General features: G+C 37.7%; 1 long non-coding RNA gene across 1 annotated transcript; it reads right to left on the reverse strand.

Annotated features, from left to right (window-relative positions):
• Positions 1 to 1,751: 1,751 nt before the first annotated feature.
• Positions 1,752 to 14,929, reverse strand: LOC148801306 (uncharacterized). The gene is made up of 2 exons (XR_016084712.1): positions 8,595 to 14,929; positions 1,752 to 4,627 (listed from the first exon to the last, which is right to left on the reverse strand). It is a non-coding gene; the product is annotated as an uncharacterized LOC148801306 (long non-coding RNA).
• Positions 14,930 to 16,023: the final 1,094 nt, after the last annotated feature.

Here is a 16,023-nt window from a genome sequence, read left to right on the forward strand (position 1 = left end):
ACTGATTTCATAATTATTACTATATTATTTATCTATGTTACTCAATAAAGACATGGAGTAAAAAAAATATTCAAATTACAACTAAATGAATGAACTAAAAATCTATGAGTGTTCTAATTGACCTGAATTTGACACATCAGTATGCCCAAAATTATAATTTGAACCTACATTTCCTATTTCTATCTCCCAATTCCCATAATTCAAACATACTATTAGGTTATGTACAAGTTTTCCTACCTTTTTCCTAAAGATAAATTCCAACCAGTCTACGTGCACTGTGGGGAGCTTAGACTTAAAATCCATAACCATGATCGACCAAAAGAAGCGTTGCCACCTAATTTGGAGGTGACCTCCATATTCGGAATGGTCCCATTATTCTCCTTTCTTTCCTGTTTCCTCTATTGGATGGGCTTTGGTGTCCTGATTATATTATCAGTTGATTGTAACCATATATCATGATGATTTGATTGTAGTCATATATTTTTCATCTCTTACTTCAGAGGATGGATGCACCTATAAATGTTGTTTGGCATGGATTGTTTTTCTTAGCAGCTCTTTGAATGATATTCTTCCTTCTTTGCCTCTTTGAATGGATATCATTTAAATGCTTTTTATCCATTCATATGTCCCTAAATATTAAGCAGTATTGGTCGTATTGTTGTAAACATCCATCTACTTTTACTATTTTATAAATAGATTAATGATTTTAAAGTTATTGATACTTTTTTGGGGGTGGGTTGCTCAACAGGACATTGATGTTTTTATTTTTAAATAGTAAATTTCAAATTAAATAATACCATAGTTGCCCCCTTACTTAGTATGGGGCCATTCTTTAGATAAAACAAGTTTAGTCTCTTAAATCAAATAAAGAGCCTACCCTAAATGTCTATTATAAATAATTCAAATAATTCAAATTAAATAAAATAATTACTTACTGAAAATTACTGAATTAAGTAAATAATAATAACAATCTGTTATTTATAGAAATAATTAATAATAATAACAATCATCAAGTACTTAATTAAGTAATTAATAAAAAACAAAATAACACTCATCAGTTATCATTAATGTTTATTGAAATCAAACACCATAATAATTACCGAATACAGTAATTAAACCTTAAATAAGAATCAATATTTATTAACAATAATTAGAATTTGTAAGCCAAATCATTAATGTTTATTCGTAAATGAAAAATATGAATTAACAAATCTATTATACTTCCCCGTACTTAGTACAGGGTCATTCACTATATAGTAATTAAACCATAAATAAGAATCAATATTTATTAATAGTAATTAAAATTGTTAAGCCAAATAATTAATGTTTATTCGTAAATGCAAAATATATTAACAAATCTATTATATAATAATTATACTTTGTTGGAAAAAATTATTTTAAGTAAATATTTAAATAATTACAAATTTAAACTAAATACTAAAATAAATTAATAAGAATAAGAATAAAAATGGTTAAATTAAAGTAATAAATAGTTAAAGTTGAATTTAATGACCCATATAATTTTATGGTTTTGATATATAAGGGTCAATTTATGTGGACTTGTAGACTATATGAATGTCTTAAAAAATGGCAGTTTATAAACAGTAATAAAAGAATGGTAATAAAAATGGGTCGGCTGAGTGAGGTGTGCGTTGTGCGGCGTGTGTTGTGCGGTGTGCGGTGTGCATTGTGCGGCGTGCTGTGTAGTGTGTGGGCAGTGTCTGTTGTGTGGTGTGTTGAACAACTGAATGTAGAAAATGCTATCTTTGTTGATGTAGATTACTGATAATACATTCTCAGATTCCTGGTATTCCAACTCCTCGATACAGGCTTTCCGTCGTGGTCTTCTACTTTGTAGGTACTAGGTCCAAGCACTTTGGTGAATCTATATGGTCCTTCCCAGTTTGGTTCGAGATTAACTTCTCCTAGCGCGGGTACTATGACTTTTTGAAGGACGAGGTCCCCAGGCTTGAACTCTCTTCTTCGGACTTTAGAGTCATAGTACTTGGCCATTCTGTGTTGCTGTGTTGCCATCCCGAGGTATGCCCAGTCACCTGCTTCCTCCACCAGGTCAAGCTCTGCATGGAGGTCTTCATTGTTCTTCTCTTCGTCGTAGAACTCGATCCAGAGAGTTGGCGAGCCTATCTCTACGGGGATCATGGCTTCGGCCCCATATGCTAGGCTGGAAGGTGTCTCTTCGGTAGTTGTCCACGGTGTGGTCCTGTACGCCTAGAGGATGCTTGGCAACTCCTTGACCCACCTTCCCTTGTCTTGGTAAAGTCGAGTCTTCAGGCCATGCAGTGGGGTTCAATTGGTCACTTCGGTTTGTCCATTGCTTTGAGGTCGGTGAACGGCTGTAGTCCAGTGGTCGATCTTCAGGTTGGCGCAGAAGGCTTTGAACTTATGGTTAGTGAACTGTGTGCCATTGTCGGTGATGAGAACCCAAGGAATGCCAAATCGGCAGACAATACCTTGCCAGAAGAAACTTCGGGCATTCTATGTGGTAATGCGTGCTAGGGCTTCGTCTTCCACCCACTTGGTGAAGTAGTCCACTGCAACTAGGAGGAACTTCTTTTGCCTGACTGTGGTAGGGAAGGGTCCGAGGATATCCATTCCCAACTGTGAAAAGGGCCATGGACTAGTGATCGGCTTCAGGGATATTGCTGGATGGTGATGGAGGTTGGAGTGCCTTTGACAACGATTGCACTTTCTGACGAATTGGGTTGCATCCTACTTCATGGTCGGCCAGAAGTAGACTTGCTGGAGTTTCTTTTGAGCCAGGGTTTGAGTGTCGGGTGATCTCCGCAGATACCTTTGCGTATCTCCTTGAGGACATAGTTGGCCTGGAAGGGGGGGAGACACCTTAGGTAGGGGAGAGTGTGTGACCGGCGGTAGAGCTGTCCCTATATGAGGAAGTATCGGGCCGACCTGTGTGCAAGTCTTTCGGCTTTGACTCGGTCTTTCGGTAGAGTGTCATCCTGAAGGTATTGTACTATGGGATCCATCCAGGACAGGCTGTGTTGAACAGGGAGAGCGAGGAAGCCGTTAGCGCGATGCTTGGTTGGGCCAACGTATCTATTTGGATCATTGTGTCAAGGTTGGTCTGTGGTGAGCTTGCTAGCTTTGAAAGTGCATCAGCTCAAGGGATCTACTGAATGGTGAAGTGTTCAAGCCGTGGATCTGGTTAACCACTAGTTGGGAATTGTTGAAGGCTTCGACTCACCGGGAACCGAGGTCTAAGGCGAGCCGAAGTCTCGCGATCAAAGCTTCATACTCAACTTCATTGTTAGAGGCCTGGAACTCGAACCTGAGGGTGTGCTCCAGTATCGTGCTGTCTGTGCTGAGGAGGATGAGCCCGGCTCCACTACCTTGCTTGTTGGATGAACCGTCCACATGGAGAGTCTATATCTACAATGCTGCAACTGGATCCTGTATCGTGAAGGTGCATTCAGTGAGGAAGTTGGCTAGGGCTTGGGCCTTGATGGTGGACCGAGATGCGTAGTCAATGTTAAACTCACTCAGCTCCACACTCCACTTGACTAGGCGGCTAGATGCTTCCAGCCTCTGTAGAACTTGTTTAAGAGGTTGGTCGGTAAGTACTCAGATGATGTAGGCTTGGAAGTATGGCCTGAGCTTTCTTGCCGAGGTGACTAAGGCCAGGGCTACCTTCTCCAGATTTGAGTACTGGGTTTCCGTGTTGCTAAGGACCTTGCTGGTGTAGTAGATTGGCCTATGTACCTGATCTTCTTCCTTGACTAGTACCGAGCTGACCACCTCGTCTCCAATCGAGAGATAGAGCAGCAACTAGTCTCTAAGGCTCAGCTTTGTAAGGAGAGGCAGCAAACTTAGATACCTCTTTAGCTCTTGGAAGGACCGTTCACATTCCTCGGTCCACTAGAAATCATTCATCTTTTTCAGGGCCTTGAAGAAGGGCAGGCATCGGTCTACGGACTTTAACATGAACCGGCTGAGGGTGGCTACTCATCCGGTGAAGCGCTGCACTTCTTTGTAGGTCCAAGGTGATTACATGTCGAGGATGGCCTGGATCTTCTCTAGGTTGGCTTCAATTTCTCTCTATGTAACAATGAACCCCAGGAATTTGCTGGAGCCAACCCCAAAAGCACACTTTGTCAGCCTTAGCTTCATTCTATACTTCTTGAGGGTACCGAAGGCTTCCTTGAGGTAGGCTAGGTGGTGCTCGACCTTCTTGCTCTTCACAAGCATGTCGTCTACATATGCTTCAACATTACGGTCGAGCTGGTCTTTGAACATTTCATTCACTAGCCAATGATAGGTAGCGTCGGCGTTCTTGAGGCCGAAGGGCATTGCCTTAGAGTAGTAGAGTCCACGATCGTGATGAAGGCAGCCTTCTCTTGGTCATCTGGATGCATTTGGATTTGGTTGTAACCTAAGAACGCATCCATGAAGATCAGGAGTTCATGCCCCACCGTTGCGTCGATGAGCTAGTCGATCCTTGTCAGGGGAAATTGTCTTTGGGGCAGGCTTTGTTTAGGTTAGTGAAGTCGATGCAGATCATCCACTTTCCATTGGCCTTCTTCACCATCACGACGTTCACCAGCTAGTCCGGGTACTTTACTTCTTGGATATAACCAGCGTCGAGCAGCTTCTAGATACAAACATCTTGATTTCAGCAATAAAAATTAATTGCACAGATCTGAACTGCTGAAAAGCTATTAAATATTAATGTACAAATCTGAATTCAGTAGCTACTGAGAGTAGGACAACAATTTACAATTTCTCTCTCAATATCAGATCAGAAATCAGTTAGCTACTGTAATTTACAAAGAAATTTTTTCTCAGTATACAGTATACAATATCAGATCTGAAATCCAGCAGCCACACCATCAGTATACAAGGTCTGAAATCATTTCTACTCAGATCTGAAATCTGTACCTGCAGTTCAGACATCAGTTCTACATAGATCTGAGATCAGATCTAAAAGTTACTGCAATTTTACAAATTCTTTCTCACTGTACCAATCTGATTTCATAGCTGAGATAAGTGGCTGCTGAAACTCCACTGTTGCAAGTCACTGTTCAGGTCTGAAATCAGTAGCTAGAACAGTTGTGTTCAGGTGACTGTCAGGTCTAAGCTACATATTGAAAGGCTACTAACTATCAGATCTGACCCTACTATTTTATGAATTGTGCACCACCCAACATCAGCTAAAGTGGCTACTAAAAACTGAGCAAACCAGCGAGACAAACCACTGATATCAGCAATGAAGCATGCTGTATACAGTGTTGTACAAAACCGAAATCAATCAGTAAAAAGACAGTTAAGTGTGCTCGGGTTTGATTTGTGATTTCAGCAATAAGAGTTAATGTATACAGATATGAATCCGTGGCTATACTATGCATGGTAGCAAAGTTTCAGATTTGTATATACCACAGATACAGATCTGAAACTCAAAATTGAAGATACAGATCTGAATCACTCTATTGCTAGTGTCATCATATATGATTTGGTATGTGTTCAGATCTGATTACAGAAGTAATAGGTAAGGTAATCAGATTTGATCCACATTATTTTCATAAGATATGCAGACCAAATAGAGAAGAAGCTATAGCAGCCATAATGAGTTCAGATCTGATCTCTGATTTCAGAAATCATAGCTAAGATAATCAGATCTGAACTGCACTAGCAGCCAACAATCAACTAGATTACCTAAACTAAAACAGAAACCAAAGATGAAGCAGAACAAAACGGGCAGCTACACTACTGAAACTATAGCAACTATAATGAGTTTAGATCTGATTTGTGATTGCAGAAATGATGGGTAAGGTAATCAGATCTGAACTGCACTCTTTTTGTTTTTTTTTTCTTGTGTGCTCAGATCTGCATTAGGATTTCAGCAATGTAAGTGAATGTATGCAAATCAGATCCACACTAATTTTCTTATAAATTTGCAAACTAGAAAAACATAGCTCCATTACTGAAACTAGACCAGCATTCAAGTGTGAAGTAGATCATCAATGGAAAAGAGAGCTAGCTAGGTCAGCAATGGAGTTTATTACACACTATTCCGAACTAAAATGAACAGAAGTAAACATATCTAAACTTTACTGTAAATAGGTCTGAAATCAGTGCTGAAGTTAGGATCTTTAGGTTGCTCTTCAGGTTCTAACCTTATGAAATCAGATCTGAAATCTTAGCGATTAAGAACAACCACCTACAGAAATGCAAATTCTAAGCCTAATATCAATAAGTAGGTCTGAAATCTGTTGCAATTAGGTTTGAAATAGGACTGAACCCAAGAGCTTTAGGCTTCTTCTTCAAGTCCTAACTTATATGTCTTGTATGCAGCAATGAATTACAAACACCTGAAATCAGATTTGCAACTACAACAGCCATTGATGTTATTATGAGGTTTTACAATAGCTGAAATTATAGCAGCTACTTATTCAATCATATACAACAGCTACTTGATGCTAGCACAGGGCTGATATAGAAATTCGGCAAAGGTTGCAAGTGTATTCAGATCTGAAATCAGTGGATTAGATCTGAAATCATGCATAACCTGAGATCAGATCAGTGTATCAGGTCTAAATCCATGCATATCCACTGATTCCAAATCAAGTTTGTTCTAACTTGCCTCCCATATATTTCAACCAGATGTGAATTAGGGCTGGAATCAAGAGCTTTAAGCTTCTTATTTGAAGTTCCTATTTGTATATCTTGTATACATCAATTAATTGTAGAGACCTGAAATCAGGTCTACAACCTTTGCTACTGATAGCAACCGAATTTAGATCTGAGTTAGATGAGTTCAGGTCTGAGTTCGGATGAACTCTGATCTAAATTCAGATGGTTTTAGATCTGCAATCTGAGTTCACACCACCATCCTAATAGGGTTCAGATGTTGTACATGATTTCTACACCTTGGGATCTGAAATTTATCAGGGTATATGTAAGAATCCTTTACACCTTCAGATTTGTAATTTTGCATTTCAACTACTATTGATGCTAAGTTTAGTAGCTAGAACGACAATTATCAAGGCTGATATGAGAATTCAGCAAGGTGTACAGATCTGATATTAGTATATCTGGTCTGAAATCTTACAATATCCCTGATATTAGGTCTGTACAATAGTTGTTCTAGCTTGCTTCTCATCAGTCCAGATGTATCATCGAATTGGGGTGAGTTCCAGATCTGAAATCAGGCCTGTACTCACACCATATCAGATCTGAATTTCATATCTAATCTCAGATCTGAAGCTTAGATTTGAAAGCACACATACTATTTTTTCTCTTTTAAGATGAAAGCACACATACAAAAAACTTGATGGAAGAAAAATAAAACAAAAGAAAGTAATGCAGCCAAAATCTTTTTATGCGAGTGTAGGTCTGATTGTTGAATTCAAGAAACAACAAGTAACGCAATCAGATCTGTACTCTTTTGAAGTTTAATATATATATATATATATATTGGTTCTTTTTGAGATAATGAAGCTAAAACAAAAATGAGAGTGATTAGATCTACATAAACTCAAGTAAAACTGAATTTGAAGATGGAGCAATCAAGTATTAAGACAGGAAACCGGCTCCATCAATGAAGCCATTGCATTCAAAACTGAAATTTAAGATGCAGAATTGAAAACCAGCAAGCTACAAATCAGATTAAGAATGGCCAATGGTTCCTAATATTGTTACAATAAATCCCCGGCAACGGCACCAAAAACTTGATGGGTCATTGTGACACTAGCCGTTCAAATAATAAAGAGATGAGTAGAGTATCGTTCCCACGAGGATTTAGGAAGAAACTACTAATACTAAATTGGTTAACTCTTATCTGATTAACAAAACATTACAACTTTATTCAAATCCAAAATCCTAAGCTACAATCTACCTAAGAAGCATTGGCTCAAATACCTTACATTCAAGATGAAAGAGTAAGCTAAAAATCCAAATTCATGATTCAACAATCAAACTTCTTAAGTCATTCGAATAGGACATGATTCAGCCTTGGTTTGGTGAAACTCCAAGGCAATGAACATCCTCTTTCAAGTGCATGTTCATCCTATGCAAGAATGATGATTCTTATATATCTATCAAGAATCTAATCATTCATGCATTTAATCAAACACTTCAAGGGCATCAATTCAGATTTGAATTGATCATCAACTGAATTGTGCAAGTTATCCCTAACCTTGCATGCAATTCAGTTCTTGAATAGCATATCTGAATTTCTAGAGTCTCTCTCATGCACTCTAGAAATTCCAAGAGTTAGATCAAATCGGCCAAGCTGAAATAAGAATGTCTGAATTCTTTCTCAAGCAATTCAGACATTACAAATATCATATATGAAATTTTAGATCTGGATTTGTGAGAGAACAATTCGGCCAATAAGTTCTTCAATTCATTCTCTCTTCAAGAAACAACAAGATTGGATCTAGCACATTCAAATGATTCAAGAAACTAAATTACATAATCTGAATTCTATTACAGCAAGAAAGAAAAGAAAGAAAGAGAAATTACCTGAATTAAAGCAGAATTCAAATTCAAAGAAGACAAAAATTGAGTAAGAATAGAACATAGATCTCTCAATCAAGCTTTCCCCAATTTGAACTCACCTTCTTCTCTCCTTGGTTGCTTGGATCTCTTCCGCCCTTCTTCTTCTTGCGCCTAGCTCTTTATCCTCTCCTCTTCAAGAATTTCGAACTCAAGGGAATGGAGATCCTTGAACTCTAGAAATTGAACACCTTCCCCCCTTCAAGAGATCTCCTTTTATAGGCTTTCAAGGAGTCTAGAGGCCTCTCTTAAAACTTCTAGAATTGGGTGCACTTCACCCCTCTTGAACCTTCTAGAGTGTTGCCCCCTTTCTCCTTCTTGAAGCCTCTAGAAGTTGCCGCCCCTTGCTCCCTTTGGGCTGCACTTTGGGCTGCAAATTAAGCTGAGTTTTGAGCATATTTTGGCTACACTGTAGGCTTCTATTGGGCTGAAATGGGCCTCCTCTTTGCTGGGCCGAATTTAACCTTCTTGCTAAGCTCTCTTTGGGTTCTTCCAAAGAGTGTAGCATGGGCTGCATGGACCAATTGCTCCTCCATTGCTCTCTTGGCTAGGCTGGGGTAAATTAATTAAATTTTGGCTTTCTTTTCTAGCTTTATGCCTTCTTTTTCTTGAGTTGGTTTCCCCTAAATTCTTTCCTGAAATCTAGCTAAGATGGGGTGTAATTCAATCAAACTGGCATAAAATACATACAAAAACTGCATAAATTGTAAGTAAACCATGTACTCATGAAATACCCCCACACTTAAGCTTTTGCTTGTCCTCAAGCAAAGGCATCAGCCATAAACTGATCATCCCCCCTTTTTATTCTCACCATTTACCGGATTTGTTTGTAGGAGGGAATTGCATTGAGTGGTTGGAAACATTTTTTAAGTATTCAACTCCTATTCATATAAACTACTATTTAACACATGCATAAGAGCCAAGGAAAGTGAGAATATGAGATTCTTCAAGCTCTAGTTTTCACTCCCGTTCAATATGTAGATCAGCTCCTTGACTGTGAAAATTAACCATCAATTTGAACTAGGTTCGAATCTTTAACTGCACCTCATTGAGAGTTCAATTGCATTTTGTCTCCTCGAACCTTAGCCGTCACCAATTTTTCTTTTTTTTTCCTCAATTGTTTTCTAGGTGTGAGTGCATTTTATGCTCCATTTCACACTTTTTTTTTGTGCGAGTGCATTTTATGCTCCATCTCACACTGGTCACAGGCTTGAGGCAGATAACAAGACTCATATTCCAAGCTGCTAGTTTTACTATTCAGCTCGGAATAGCGGAGTCAATTGAGCTTTGTCTTTTTCTGCATTTGTTGAATCTCATGCATCAGCAGTTCAGAAGTGAACTAGCTCGACTGACCATTAATAATGAAATCAAGTGCTTTCATACACATGAAGGTAGTTAGGGCTGGTCATGATGAAAGACATATTCAGCCCCCTTAACCTCATACAAGTGCTAAGTTGGATCATTCACAAGAATAAAAATCTGATACCTACATTAGTCTCCCGTAACTCTTTGTACTCCCTCTTTAAAATCACCTAATAAACAAATGAACTTGAGGGGTTTCAGTCTAATTGGTCATGTCATTGCCTACATGTGTGTCTTGGGGTGAATGAGGCGCATGGTTCCAGCCCCCACACCCTAGCCTCAGGCTAACTCCCCCACACTTAAAATGAACATTGTCCCCAATGTTCCTAGTGTTAGGGAGTAACAATAAATCTAGCAAGAGCATCATCAAGTAAAGAGAGAGGTATAGAGGACTCCCTAAAGGTTATTTTCAAATTCTGCAATGGCTCTGTTGATGAGGAGTTTCTCTGTTGAAAATCATTATATACTAGAAGGAGAGAGATCAGAAGCTATATTCCAACTAACATTCTAAAATAAATTTATCTAAAGTGAAATGCTATAAATGAGAAAGGCAAAAATCTAAATAATTTAATCAATAAGTAATCCTAATCTAATAGCAATTTACAAGGTAAAGACTGAATGCTATCTAAGAATACAAAAGTCCAAGCAATCAGCAAATCTGAAATCTACTACAGGTAGACATGAAACAAAACTGAAATCAAGAACTTTAGGCTGCTCCTCTGTTTCCAATCTAGATAGACCTTGCCTAGCATACAAACCTCTTGATTTCAGCAATAAAAATTAATTGCACAGATCTGAACTGCTGAAAAGCTATTAAATATTAATGTACAAATCTGAATTCAGTAGCTACTGAGAGTAGGACAACAATTTACAATTTCTCTCTCAATATCAGATTTGAAATCAGTTAGCTACTGCAATTTACAACAAAGAAAATTTTTCTTAGTATATAGTATACAATATCAAATCTGAAATCCCAACAGCCACACCATCAGTATACAGGTCTGAAATCATTTCTACTCAGATTTGAAATCTGTACCTGCAGTTCAGACATCAGTTCTACATAGATCTGAAAGCTACTGCAATTTTACAAATTCTTTCTCACTGTACCAATCTGATTTCATAGCTGAGATAAGTGGCTGCTGAAACTCCACTGTTGCAAGTCACTGTTCAGGTCTGAAATCAGTAGCTAGAACAGTTGTGTTCAGGTGACTGTCAGGTCTAAGCTACATATTGAAAGGCTACTAACTATCAGATCTGACCCTACTATTTTATGAATTGTGCACCACCCAACATCAGTTAAAGTGGCTACTAAAAACTGAGCAAACCAGCAAGACAAACCACTGATATCAGCAATGAAGCATGTTGTATACAGAGCTGTACAAAACCGAAATCAATCAGTAAAAAGACAGTTAAGTGTGCTCGGGTTTGATATGTGATTTCAGCAATAAGAGTTAATGTATACAGATATGAATCCGTGGCTATACTATGCATGGTAGCAAAGTTTCAAATTTGTATATACCACATATACAGATCTGAAACTCAAAATTGAAGATACAGATCTGAATCACTCTATTGCTAGTGTCATCATATATGATTTGGTATGTGTTCAGATCTGATTACAAAAGTGATAGGTAAGGTAATCAGATTTGATCCACATTACTTTCATAAGATGTGCAGACCAAATAGAGCAGAAGCTATAGCCGCCATAATGAGTTCAGATCTGATCTCTGATTTCAGAAATCATAGCTAAGATAATCATATCTGAACTGCACTAGCAGCCAACAATCAACTAGATTACCTAAACTAAAACAGAAACCAAAGATGAAGCAGAACAAAAAGGGCAGCTACACTACTGAAACTATAGAAAATATAATGAGTTTAGATCTAATTTGTGATTGCAGAAATGATAGGTAAGGTAATCAGATCTGAACTGCACTCTTTTTGTTTTTTTTTTTTTCTTGTGTGCTCAGATCTGCATTAGGATTTCAGCAATGTAAGTGAATGCATGCAAATCAGATCCACACTAATTTTCTTATAAATTTGCAAACTAGAAAAACATAGCTCCATTACTGAAACTAGACCAGCATTCAAGTGTGAAGTAGATCATCAATGGAAAAGAGAGCTAGCTAGGTCAGCAATGGAGTTTATTACACACTATTCCGAACTAAAATGAACAGAAGTAAACATATCTAAACTTTACTATAAATAGGTCTAAAATTAGTGCTGAAGTTAGGATCTTTACGCTGCTCTTCAGGTTCTAACCTTATGAAATCATATCTGAAATCTTAGCTATTAAGAACAACCACCTACAGAAATGCAAATTCCAAGCCTAATATCAATAAGTAGGTCTAAAATCTGTTGCAATTAGGTCTGAAATAGGACTGAACCCAAGAGCTTTAGGCTTCTTCTTCAAGTCCCAACTTATATGTCTTGTATGCAGCAATGAATTACAGACACCTGAAATTAGATCTGCAACTACAACAGACATTGATGTTATTGTGAGGTTTTACAACAGTTGAAATTATAGCAACTACTTATTCAATCATATACAACAGCTACTTGATGCAAGGACAGGGCTGATATAGAAATTCGGCAATGGTTGCAAGTGTATTCAGATCAGAAATCAGTGGATTAGATTTGAAATCATGCATAACCTGAGATCAGGTCAGTGTTTCAGGTCTGAATCCATGCATATCCACTTATTCCAAATCAGGTTTGTTCTAACTTGCCTTCCATATATTGCAACCAGATGTTAACTAGGGCTGGAATCAAGAGCTTTAAGCTTCTTATTTGAAGTTCCTATTTGTATATCTTGTATACATCAATTAATTGCAGAGACCTGAAATCAGGTCTGCAACCTTTGCTACTGATAGCAACCGAATTTATATCTGAGTTAGATGAGTTCAGGTCTGAGTTCGGATGAACTTTGATCTGAATTTAGATGGTTTCAGATCTTCAATATGAGTTCACACCACCATCCTAATAGGGTACAGATGTTGTACATGATTTCTACACCTTGGGATCTGAAGTTTATGAGGGTATATGCAAGAATCCTTTACACCTTTAGATCTATAATTTTGCATTTCAGCAGCTACTGATGTTAAGTTTAGTAGCTAGAACCACAGTTATCAGGGTTGATATGAGAATTCAGCAAGGTGTATTGGTGTATACAGATTTGAGATCAGTATATCAGGTCTGAAATCATACAATACCACTGATCTTAGGTCTGTACAATAGTTGTTCTAGCTTGCTTCTCATCAGTCCTGATGTATCATCGAATGGGGATGAGTTACAGATCTGGAATCAGACCTGTACTCACACCATTTCCGATCTGAAGCTCAGATTTGAAAGCACACATACTATTTTTTTTCTTTTAAGATGAAAGCACACATACCAAAAACTTGATGGAAGGAAACTAAAACAAAAGAAAGTAATGCAGCCAAAATCTTTTTATGTGAGTGTAGGTCTGATTGTTGAATTCAAGAAACAACAAGTAACGCAATCAGATCTGTACTCTTTTGAGGTTTAATATATATATATATATATATATATAGAGAGAGAGAGAGAGAGAGAGAGAGAGAGAGAGAGAGCAATCAATGAAGCTAACAAAAATGAGAGTGATCAGATCTACATAAACTCAACTAAAATTGAATTTAAAGATGGAGCAATCAAGTATTAAGAGAGGAAACCGACTCCATCAATGAAGCCATTGCATTCAAAACTGAAATTTAAGATGTAGAATTGAAAACCAGCAATAAATGCAAAGCTACAAATCAGATTAAGAATGACCAATGGTTCATAATATTGCTACAATAAATCCCTGGCAACGGCGCCAAAAACTTGATGGGTCATTGTGACACTAGCAAGTGCACTAGCCGTTCAAGTAATAAAGAAATTAGTAGAATATCGTTCCCACGAGGATTTAGGAAGAAACTACTAATACTAAATTGGGTAACTCTTATCTGATTTACAAAACATTACAACTTTATTAAAATCCAAAATCCTAAGCTACAATCTACCTAAGAAGCATTGGCTCAAATACCTTATGTTCAAGATGAAAGAGTAAGCTAAAAATCCAAATTCATGATTCAGCAATTAACCTTCTTAAGTCATTCGAATAGGACATGATTCAACCTTGGTTTGGTGAAACCCCAAGGCAATGAACATCCTTTTTCAAGTGCATGTTCATCCTATGTAAGAATGATGATTCTTATATTTCTATCAAGAATCTAATCATTCATGCATTTAATCAAACACTTCAAGGGCATTAATTCAGATTTGAATTGATCAACAACTGAATTGTACAAGTTATCTCTTACCTTGCATGCAATTCAGTTCTTGAATAGCAGATCTGAATTTTTAGATTCTCTCTCAAGCACTCTAGAAATTTCAAGAGTTAGATCAAATCGGCCAAGCTGAAATAAGAATGTCTGAATTCTTTTTCAAGCAATTCAGACATTACAAATCTCATATCTGAAATTTCAAATCTAGATTTGTGAGAGAACAATTCGGCCAATAAGTTCTTCAATTCATTCTCTCTTCAAGAAACAACAAGATTGGATCTAGCACATTCGAATGATTCAAGAAACTAAATTACATAATATGAATTCCATTACAGCAAGAAAGAAAAGAAAGAAAGATAGAGAAATTACATGAATTAAAGCTGAATTCAAATTCAAAGAAGACAAAAATTGAATAAGAATAGAACATAGATCTCTCAATCAAGCTTTCCCTAATTCAAACTCACCTTCTTCTCTCCTTGGTTGTTTGGATCGCTTCAGCCCTTTTTCTTCTTGCGCCTAGCTCTTTCTCCTTTTCCTCTTCAAGAATTTCGAACTCAAGGGAAGGGAGAGCCTTGTACTCTAGCAATTGAACACCTTGCCCCCTTCAAGAGACGTCCTTTTATAGGCTTTCAAGGAATCTAGAGGCCTCTCTTGAAACTTCTAGAATTGGGTGCACTTCACCCCTCTTGAACCTTCTAGAGTGCTGCACCCTTTCTCCATCTTGAAGCCTCTAGAAGTTGTCGCCCCTTGCTTCCTTTGGGTTGCACTTTGGGCTGCAACTTAGCTGAGATTTGAGCATATTTTGGCTGCACTCTAGGCTGCTCTTGGGCTGAAATGGGCCTCCTCTTTGCTGGGCCGAATTTAACCTTCTTGCTAAGCTCTTTCTTTGGGTTCTCACAAAGAGTGTAGCATGGGCTGCATGGACCGATTGCTCCTCCATTGCTCTCTTGGCTGGGCTGGGGTAAATTAATTAAATTTTGGCTCTCTTTTCTTGCTTTATGCCTTCTTTTTCTTGAGTTGGTTTCCCCTGAATTCTTTATTGAAATTAAGCTAAGATGGGGTAAAATTCAATCAAACTGGCAGAAAATCCATACAAAAACTACATAAATTGTAAGTAAACCATGTACTCATCAGTTAACCCCATTTTGCAGTTCGATTTTCTAGATTTGGTTTGGTTTTTTGGTTTTTCATGGACACCCTTACCCAAAACCACTCACCTTCTTATAGATGAGAGAATCCTTGCTTACCTGAAGAGATGTCCAAGCAAAGGCATACTCTTCAAAAATAATGGTCACATGAAGATAGAAGTCTACACAGATGATGATTGGGTGGGTGTGTTGATGACAAGATGTCTATTTCTGATTATTGTGCCTTTGTAAGAGGCAACCTTGTCTCTTGGAGGAGTAAGAAACAAAATGTTGTGGCACATTCCAGTGCTGAAGCAAAATACAGATCTATGGCAGTGGCACATGGTGTGGTTGGAGTATTATGGTTGAGGTCCTTGTTTGAAGAACTAGGAATTGCTTATGAGAAACCTCTGATGCTATATTCTAATAATCAAACTGCTATTAACATTGCCCATAATTCAGTACAACATGATAGAACTAAACATATTGAGGTAGATCAACACTTTATCGGAGAGAATTGCTTCTCAAGAAGTGTGTCTTCCATATATTGCCTCTGATATGCAACTTGCTGATCTCTTCACCAAGGTAGTTACAAAGGCTAAGTTGGAAACAGACGTATGCAATTTGGGAATGATAAATATCTATTCCCAACTTGAGGGGGAGTGTAGAGATGTAGAACAATAATTAATATTGTTATATTGCTGTTATTTTATTTATTA

This window comes from Nelumbo nucifera, chromosome 3 (assembly GCF_055504915.1).
Source record: "Nelumbo nucifera cultivar China Antique chromosome 3, China Antique-T2T, whole genome shotgun sequence".
Lineage (NCBI taxonomy): Eukaryota > Viridiplantae > Streptophyta > Magnoliopsida > Proteales > Nelumbonaceae > Nelumbo > Nelumbo nucifera.